This window comes from Sinocyclocheilus grahami, unplaced genomic scaffold (assembly GCF_001515645.1).
Source record: "Sinocyclocheilus grahami isolate Dianchi unplaced genomic scaffold, SAMN03320097.WGS_v1.1 scaffold70.1, whole genome shotgun sequence".
Taxonomy (NCBI): domain Eukaryota; kingdom Metazoa; phylum Chordata; class Actinopteri; order Cypriniformes; family Cyprinidae; genus Sinocyclocheilus; species Sinocyclocheilus grahami.
Window position 1 is genome coordinate 1,198,379 of NW_015505249.1, and position 9,881 is coordinate 1,208,259.

Here is a 9,881-nt window from a genome sequence, read left to right on the forward strand (position 1 = left end):
CAGTCAAGCAGTCAAGCATTATAATATGATAATCAAGTATTATTTAATAATAGAAGTTTAGTAATTAGAATTAAAACTTGGTAACCATAAACTTAGGACTGGTGCTGGTGCTTTTTTTGGTCATTCAGTGTTCCTGTAAAAAAAAAAAAACGAACAATAATACTGATAAGATATTATTATTATTATTATACGAATTCTACTAATAAGAACAATATAAAAACGCACTAAGGATCAATGAGCTACTGGATTCATGAATATTAATCAGGTTGTGTGCGTTCGCTCGAACTGATTCGCTGAAATCAAAACAGGGAGGATAATAGGTGAGCACCAGCCAATGAGATTGTCGTTTGCGCATTAGTTCCGCCTACTACAGGAAAACCCGGCAGTTCTTAAAAGCTGAAGAATTCCAAAGGAACTCCATTATTTTTACATGAAAATACAACAAAGTATATCGTTTACGTGTAGCGCATCAATTCTGCATGTTATATAAGACTCTCGCTCGCTCTTTGCTCACAGTGAGAGAAAGCGACGGCGAGTCGTGCGCCTTCACACTAGAGTTTACGTTATGCCAAATACACAAACACAGGTGCGCTGCGCATCCATTCAAATGAACTGAAAAATATCACAGATCGCTTGACGGAGAGTGAAAATGTGTGGACAGAGTGTTCTGTGAGTGAAAATATATCTGTGCTAATCATATACTCAGCCTCCAACTCACACACTGGCGAGTAAAATCTGAGAATTTATTAGCCATTGGCTAATATTAGAGATAATTTAGTCGCCCAGAGTGAAGATTTAGTCACATATGCGATTGATTCACTCGCAACGTAGAGGGTTGTTTTTCCTGTACATCTAAAATAAATTGGGACTGGTGCATTCCCATTTCATCTTCAAAAATTACCCAGGTTTGATGTCAATTATGAATAGTCCCAACACAAATGAGAATAATAATTTATGTCCAACCTCTTGTGTTTTGATGCACAATATTTAAATGTAACACAAGTGCAAATGAGACTGTCCACTTCAGAGGAGGGAAAGGTTTGCAGTGTAAAACTGCTGAAATATCAGTCAATTCCTCACACAAATATACTGTATGACTTCAAAAGAGATCAAACATGCATCATATGGACTACTTTTACTGTGCTTTTTATGTCATTTTGTAGCTCAACAACTCCAGTCCCCATTCACTTGCGTTGCACTGAAATAGTTATTCTGCACAATAGTAAACACTGATCAGTTTTGGAGGATTTAGTGAGCTACTTTGGTCACACTGCATTCTGTTGTGGTCTGCTGGGTAAGAGAAACTAGTCATGCAACACACACGCATACACAAAAATCTAATAAGTGAAATTACAGGGTATGGATTGCCATTTTGCGGCTGTAATAAGCAAGAAAGGGCTAATAACATTCCAGCATTCCTCTTTAAAACAGCCAATAGCATTCCAGATCTTTGTAACCAAGTGGCCAATTACAGTCAAGCATTCCTCACAGCCACTGTTTTTCACTGCTCTGTATGAATCAATTCCCTGCTGATTCACTGAGTCAACACTAGTGAATCAGCAGGGATGATCCTCTGAACCACTGAGATTAAATGATCAGCAGGGATGAATCATTTGATCTGATTCTCCTACAACAGAGACTCCCGGCGCTCGCACAGTCTGAAACCAAAAGAAGACAGACAAAAGAGAGGAAAGAATCAAACAGAATGAGAAAATGTGGGGGAAAGAGGAGAAAACTCACCTGCTAAACAGACGAGGAAATTAAAGACAATGAGAAACTGTTGAAATGATAACATCTCAACATCTCATTAGCCGGGCGCGTGTGCTTATACAAGCAGGAAAGAGAACATTTGCCGTCATTATGAGATTTTATCAGGCTTTCACTGAGCATCCAACAACACAACCGTCCCATGCTTCCATGTTTACAATACAGTGCTCAGAATGGAATATTAGTGTACAATATACTGTTTTTATATGAAACAGTAAGTATCATGAAACACTGTTTTAAACAGCAATATGCTACATTGCTGTCACATGTTGCATGTAAGTGGTGCCAAGTTACCAACTTGGAAACTGCAGTTATTCTGCATTGCATTTTAGCATAAAATGCTGTAATGTTTGTCAGTCGGCTCAAATAACGAATCAGTAAATGTGTTAATAATTGCAGCCGAAGTTACTAGTGATTCATTCACACTGAAAATGGAATGTCAAAGCAATGCATTGTGGGATACAGTATTCCTTGTAGAGCAGGGCTGCCCAAACTCGGTCCTGGAGGGCTGGTGTCCTGCAGAGTTGAGCTCCAACCCCAATTAAACACACCTGAACCAGCTAATCAAGCTCTTACTAGGCATACTAGAAACCTAAAGGCAGGTGTGTTGAGGCAAGTTGGAGCTAAACTCTGCAGGACACCGGCCCTCCAGGACCGAGTTTGGACAGCCCTGTTGTAGAGTATACTGCACATTTGTTATTTGAGTGTGTTGTAAAGTGTTATTTTAATTTACATACTATTACTAGTATTAATATTTCAGATGAACTTTTTTCCAGTTTTAATTTTAGTTTATGTCATTTTGTTGTGTTTTCTGTTGTCATTTTTATAAACTTTTTATATAACGTTTTAATTTACATTTTATTTTTATTCAGTTATAGCTGCCAAGACAGCATTAGTAACAGCTTTGTTTTTTGGGTCTTTATTTTTTTTATCTAATATTTATAGCATTATTTTGATGACCGAAAATGACTTCAGATAACAACTCTGGACTCATGCATGCTAAAAAAAACAGCATACTCTTCTGTGAAGTGAAAAAAAAAAGTGAAGTGACATGTGGCCAAGTATGGTGACCCATACTAGGAATTACTGCTCTGCATTTATCCATCCAAAGTGCACACAGCAGTGAACACACACACCGTGAACACACACCCAGAGCAGTTGGGGGTTCAGTGCTTTGCTCAAAGGCACCTCAGTCGTGGTATTGAAGGTGGGAGAGAGTACTCTACACACTCCCCCCACCATCCCTGCTGGTACGAGACTCAAACCTACAACCTTTGGGTTACAAGTCCGACTCTCTAACCATTAGGCCACGACTTCCCCAAAACCATTTGGGAGTTATGAGCGATGCCGTACTTTCCGTCGCTGCAGAGCCACCTTCTCTACTTCCTATATTTCAAAGATAAGAGATAAGAGTAGTATGTTTGCATGCTATTCTATACATAGTCACAGGCACAATAAATGCACACGTTAGCTGAATTTGTCATGAAATGCATGCTACTCGTCCTATCTTTGTCTTATCTTTATATAGGAGAATCCATAAAAGTAGTATTCAGCTCGTCTCTTCTTTCTCTCTGCAGCATAAAGGATGTTGCTAGTTTTAAATTTGTGCTGATTTTAAGAAAGGGTCATCACATGTTTGCTGAGGGTTTAGGTTCAGTTTGCTGAATAGAGAAAATGCAATAAACAGGACCTAATAAAAGAAAGAGTAGAGTATGCATGAGATTAAGAGAACGTCCCGCAGGTTTGTGTTTATGTGTTTGTGTATGTTGGTTTGGTGCCAGTGGGCATCCACAACATGGCAGACGACAGCTTATGATTGTGACGCATGATACTGGCCTCCTCGGTTAAGATAGTAAATTCACCGCTATATTTCCAGTATGCAACATGTTCTAACCACCAAAGTTGAAACTTGATAAACATGTAATTCTTTTTCCAAAACTGAACTATAAATCCAACTCTAAATCTTATGGATGAACCACACTTCACCCTCCTAATCCGTGATAAAATCACTGTAATGCTTAACCTTGAGTGTCTTATTCCTTAAACTCTAGTTCTAGATTTCTAATGTCACTGATACTCATTCTGTGAATAACAACAGAAGGACAGTAAAATACACAGCAATCACATTACGCAGCTCAGCGCAGGTCACCGAGCTACTGTCATACAGTCTATAAAAGCTGATCAATACAAACAAAGACTGTGAGGATTCAGTTAGCGATCAATCGGGCCCCTGGCATCAGGGGTCTCTCCGGCCTGACCTGCAAAAAGCCCATTAAATCAGACTCTTGAAACAAACATCCTTATCTATATGCTCCTAAACCACTAATATTCAATACAAATATTTCTGTATAGCACTTTTCACAATATAGGCCAATAAAAAAGTTTAATAGAAAGTTTAAAGAAGATTTAAAAGCTTGAAATCTAAAGGTTTTAAGGCCATTCAAGATAATATGGTATATACTTTACATACTAATGCAATGCTGTATTAAACAAACTAGTACTTTTAAAAGAGGGTGTTTAACTTTTAGAAACCAAGTCAAAATCTTTAAAATCTTCATAATTTTTTGCAAAATATTAAATCATACACAAAAATGTAAGATGTCAGATCATCCTAGGCTTCATAAGCTGAATTGCTCATAACTATTATGAGTAATGTCCGGTTTTGATATCTTAAAGTAGCTCTGGGCATCTATGACATGCTATGATCTCTCCTATTAAAATTATTTGTTACAGAATCTGCTTCTCGTGTTGATATTTGCATTGCATTGGACCACAACACACAAGATAGTGGGCTGACATTTCCGCAGCACAACCGTTACGGACTAAAAATACCCTGAGGTGCATGGACAAGTACAACAGGCCCTGGAGATGATGCACAGACACCAGTGTGACAACAAGCAACAGCGGGCTGAAGAAGATGAAAAGTTCTGTCATGAGGCCAAGATGGTTCACCTCCAATAACACAAACACAAATAACCCACCTTAACATCTGCATTGATATCACATCACAGTATACACACAATCACAACTACACACTAAAAAGTGCACATACTGGGGTCATCAATGCATATTTATATTTATTGAAAATATATATTTTGCTATTTCAATCTGCTATTTTATGAATATTTATATTATTTGTAAAAAGAGGATATCTATTTATATAGGCTATGCAACTTAATTTCTAAAAAATATTATTTAGACATTATGGTCTAGAATGCATATCTACATAAAATTACATAGAAAGTGTATTTAGGCATGCATATATGTGACCCTGGACCACAAAACCAGTCATAAGTAGCACATGAATATTTGTAGCAATAGCCAACAATACACTTTATGGGTCAAAAAAATCAATAAAAATGATGTTCCATGAAGATATTTTGTAAATGTCCTACTGTAAATATATCAAAACTTCATTTTTTATTTGTAATATGCATTGCTAAGAACTTCATGTGGACAACTTTATTTGGACAACTTTAATTTAATTTCTCAATATTTCGATTTTTTTGCACCCTCAGATTTTCAAATAGTTGTATCTCAGCCAAATATTGTCCTATCCTAACAAAACCATACATCAATGGAAAGCTTTCAGATGATGTATAAATCTCAATTTCAAAAAATTGACTTTTTTCAAAAAATTGCTTTTGTGGTCCACGGTCACATACATGTACACTTTTTACAAACATACTATGTAAAAAATATATTATAATATATACTAATATAGCATAAATATATAAATACTGTATATCTATATATGTAAACCTATACAAATATACTGCATTGAATATATTAAGATGCAGTTATGCGATTGCTGTGCATTATATATGTATTATATATACACGGACACACTCTGTATACCTCTATAAACATTCTCAGTATAAGAGGCAGTTGCTGTTCACACGCACTGGTGTTCACAGTGCCCATGAACCCGTTATCAGAGCCCGTGGCCGTGATAATCGACCCCGGTACAAACTCACCCATAGCTCGGTTCCCCAGCTCATGGTTTCCAAGCGTTCTTCGCGTAATAATCCACGATTCGTGCGTTCAGACGAGTGTTTGCACTCCAAACCACACAGTAGCCCGTGTCTCTCGCTCCTCGGCTTCTGCGCGAGTGAAGGCGCAGTGTGTGTGTGTGTGTGTGTGTGTTTGCGTGGGGGGTGGGTGTGTGTCTCCGGAGGCTTCGCGCACTGACTCTCTCTCTTTCTTATATGAGAAAGGCACCTAAAAATCGCTGCACGCACGTTTCCTCAAAACGGCACGGAATTGCAGAAGCATGATGTTCAAATACACAAACACTCTCTCTCTCTCTCTCTCTCTCTCTCTCTCTCTCTCTCTCTCTCTCTCTCTCTCTCTCTCTCTCTCTCTCTCTCTCTCTCTCTCTCTCTCTCTCTCTCTCTCTCTCTCTCTCTCTCTCTCTCTCTCTCTCTCTCTCTCTCTCTCTCTCTCTCTCTCTCTCTCTCTCTCTCTCTCTCTCTCTCTCTCTCTCTCTCTCTCTCTCTCTCTCTCTCTCTCTCTCTCTCTCTCTCTCTCTCTCTCTCTCTCTCTCTCTCTCTCTCTCTCTCTCTCTCTCTCTCTCTCTCTCTCTCTCTCTCTCTCTCTCTCTCTCTCTCTCTCTCTCTCTCTCTCTCTCTCTCTCTCTCTCTCTCTCTCTCTCTCTCTCTCTCTCTCTCTCTCTCTCTCTCTCTCTCTCTCTCTCTCTCTCTCTCTCTCTCTCTCTCTCTCTCTCTCTCTCTCTCTCTCTCTCTCTCTCTCTCTCTCTCTCTCTCTCTCTCTCTCTCTCTCTCTCTCTCTCTCTCTCTCTCTCTCTCTCTCTCTCTCTCTCTCTCTCTCTCTCTCTCTCTCTCTCTCTCTCTCTCTCTCTCTCTCTCTCTCTCTCTCTCTCTCTCTCTCTCTCTCTCTCTCTCTCTCTCTCTCTCTCTCTCTCTCTCTCTCTCTCTCTCTCTCTCTCTCTCTCTCTCTCTCTCTCTCTCTCTCTCTCTCTCTCTCTCTCTCTCTCTCTCTCTCTCTCTCTCTCTCTCTCTCTCTCTCTCTCTCTCTCTCTCTCTCTCTCTCTCTCTCTCTCTCTCTCTCTCTCTCTCTCTCTCTCTCTCTCTCTCTCTCTCTCTCTCTCTCTCTCTCTCTCTCTCTCTCTCTCTCTCTCTCTCTCTCTCTCTCTCTCTCTCTCTCTCTCTCTCTCTCTCTCTCTCTCTCTCTCTCTCTCTCTCTCTCTCTCTCTCTCTCTCTCTCTCTCTCTCTCTCTCTCTCTCTCTCTCTCTCTCTCTCTCTCTCTCTCTCTCTCTCTCTCTCTCTCTCTCTCTCTCTCTCTCTCTCTCTCTCTCTCTCTCTCTCTCTCTCTCTCTCTCTCTCTCTCTCTCTCTCTCTCTCTCTCTCTCTCTCTCTCTCTCTCTCTCTCTCTCTCTCTCTCTCTCTCTCTCTCTCTCTCTCTCTCTCTCTCTCTCTCTCTCTCTCTCTCTCTCTCTCTCTCTCTCTCTCTCTCTCTCTCTCTCTCTCTCTCTCTCTCTCTCTCTCTCTCTCTCTCTCTCTCTCTCTCTCTCTCTCTCTCTCTCTCTCTCTCTCTCTCTCTCTCTCTCTCTCTCTCTCTCTCTCTCTCTCTCTCTCTCTCTCTCTCTCTCTCTCTCTCTCTCTCTCTCTCTCTCTCTCTCTCTCTCTCTCTCTCTCTCTCTCTCTCTCTCTCTCTCTCTCTCTCTCTCTCTCTCTCTCTCTCTCTCTCTCTCTCTCTCTCTCTCTCTCTCTCTCTCTCTCTCTCTCTCTCTCTCTCTCTCTCTCTCTCTCTCTCTCTCTCTCTCTCTCTCTCTCTCTCTCTCTCTCTCTCTCTCTCTCTCTCTCTCTCTCTCTCTCTCTCTCTCTCTCTCTCTCTCTCTCTCTCTCTCTCTCTCTCTCTCTCTCTCTCTCTCTCTCTCTCTCTCTCTCTCTCTCTCTCTCTCTCTCTCTCTCTCTCTCTCTCTCTCTCTCTCTCTCTCTCTCTCTCTCTCTCTCTCTCTCTCTCTCTCTCTCTCTCTCTCTCTCTCTCTCTCTCTCTCTCTCTCTCTCTCTCTCTCTCTCTCTCTCTCTCTCACACACACACACACACACACACACACACTCTGTGAACTGAGAAGGATCGGGGAAAAATCGATAAGTGATGATAATTCACTCGCTGGACAGATGGCGAGCCTGGTCAAAACAATAAGAGCTGTTATTTAACAAGTTTTTATTTCTCGTGGTATGCCATGTTCCCTTTTGGGTGCTGAAAGTGCTTAATAAATAAATTAATATTTCATTAATATTTCAAAAAGTATGATATTATGATCATGTGACATTCGGATAAATATATAGTAAGCATATAATGTATAATTAGTGGTTTGACTAGGATTGCGTTGTCTCGTCATAATTATGGAATTAAAACATTTTAGGCATTTAAAAAAATCACGTAACGAATTGTAATAAATGTTAAATGTAAAATATTATTCAGTGTGATATGAATGCATTTCGGTTTGTGTCAGTTTATTTCACAGATCAGCTCTCCACATTTTGGCAAAACCCTTATAAGTGTTTGGAATAGGGGCCTATTTATATTTGCAATCATCTCTGCAATGCACCGTCATAAACAATGATGAAATGTATATTTTGGCAGGAGCACGTGAATGCCGACTGCTGCAGATGAAGCTTGTCGGAATTAAAACAAGCTCGCCCCGACATCTAGTGGACAGACGCCGTCAATTTCTCAAGGTCTACAGAGAACAGGGAATCATGTCTGATTTAAGCATATTGAAGTTAGTGAGATTGATCCACAAACTTTGTAAACAACTTACTCTGCCCTAAATCACTAAATTGTCCCTTTAGTTTTGTCCTCTAAAGTGACATTTTAGTTCTTGAGATCATGCTGTTGTTTGAAGTACTGAAGTCTCAAGTTACACGGCTACAGTCGCAAAACTATATTAAAATATTTTAATGATATTATTATTATTATTATTATTAAAAATATCACTGAAATCTCACATGTGAGTATATACAAATTAAAAATGGAGACAATATATATTTGTATGTTTTTGTTTATGTTTTGTGGGTTCCATATATTAAAATCATAATTAATAATTACAGTGATGTTCGAGGATTAAACTTACCCTAGTTTCCACCAAAAATGACACTATAATAAATAATAATATTGCAAATAGCAAACTTGTCAAAACGGTATTATATGAAAATTAATGTGTTTACAAACACACATTAAAAATAAAACAATAAATATGAGAACATGTGATAGACTAAAAGTATAGGCCCTCTTTATAAATGGCAGATTGCTTTACTGCAGCAACAAACGCAGGTGAACAGCTATCGACTTTAATTACGACAGTGATATATTTACCACAGTGATTTCCACTCACTTAACTGTAGGAGGCTCCAAAGTCGCAAAAATCCTAAAGACTTTGATTAATTCGATGAATCGGTTTTAAGTGGGCTACGTTCAGCCCCGACAAAACGTTGCAAAACGTTTTTTAAACGGAAACGGTGGTGCGTTGAACGCCCTGTTCTATTGAAGCAAGAGTTGCAGCTATGGCAGCTGAGAAGCCATTCTTTGTGTTCTTTTTGGAGTTTTCAGAGTTTGATGAAATCGGTATAAATACGTGTTTAATACAGCAAAATACGCTCAATGTTACAGTCACTGCCCTTGCCCTCCAGAATAAAAGAGAACATCCCAATCAAATGAAGGGATTTGTGGAAACTGTGGTTCCTAATTATTGTGATCCAACATTTGCCTCGCATTTCAGGATGAAAAGACAAACATTTCAGGTGAAGGATAATCCACTTCTTACCTCCGAGACTGTGTTATGATCTATATGACCTTATTATTTTTATTGTGAGTATTCGGCTTATCATTATTTCTGATCACTGTTGTTGTGCTATGATATTGTAATATTTATCATTATATAATCGGATGAGTATAGAAAAGTTTATGAAAGTGTCACGCCACAATGCAATAGCAAAATATACAAATATGTATAGTATGTATATGTTACATTAATCAGTGTCTAGCACACCTTCCTGAGGAAAGGATATGGACCAGAAGACATTGCAATTACTAAATGATATTTAGACAGACTTAAAGAAGTTCCAGATCTATACTTGTGCCCTTA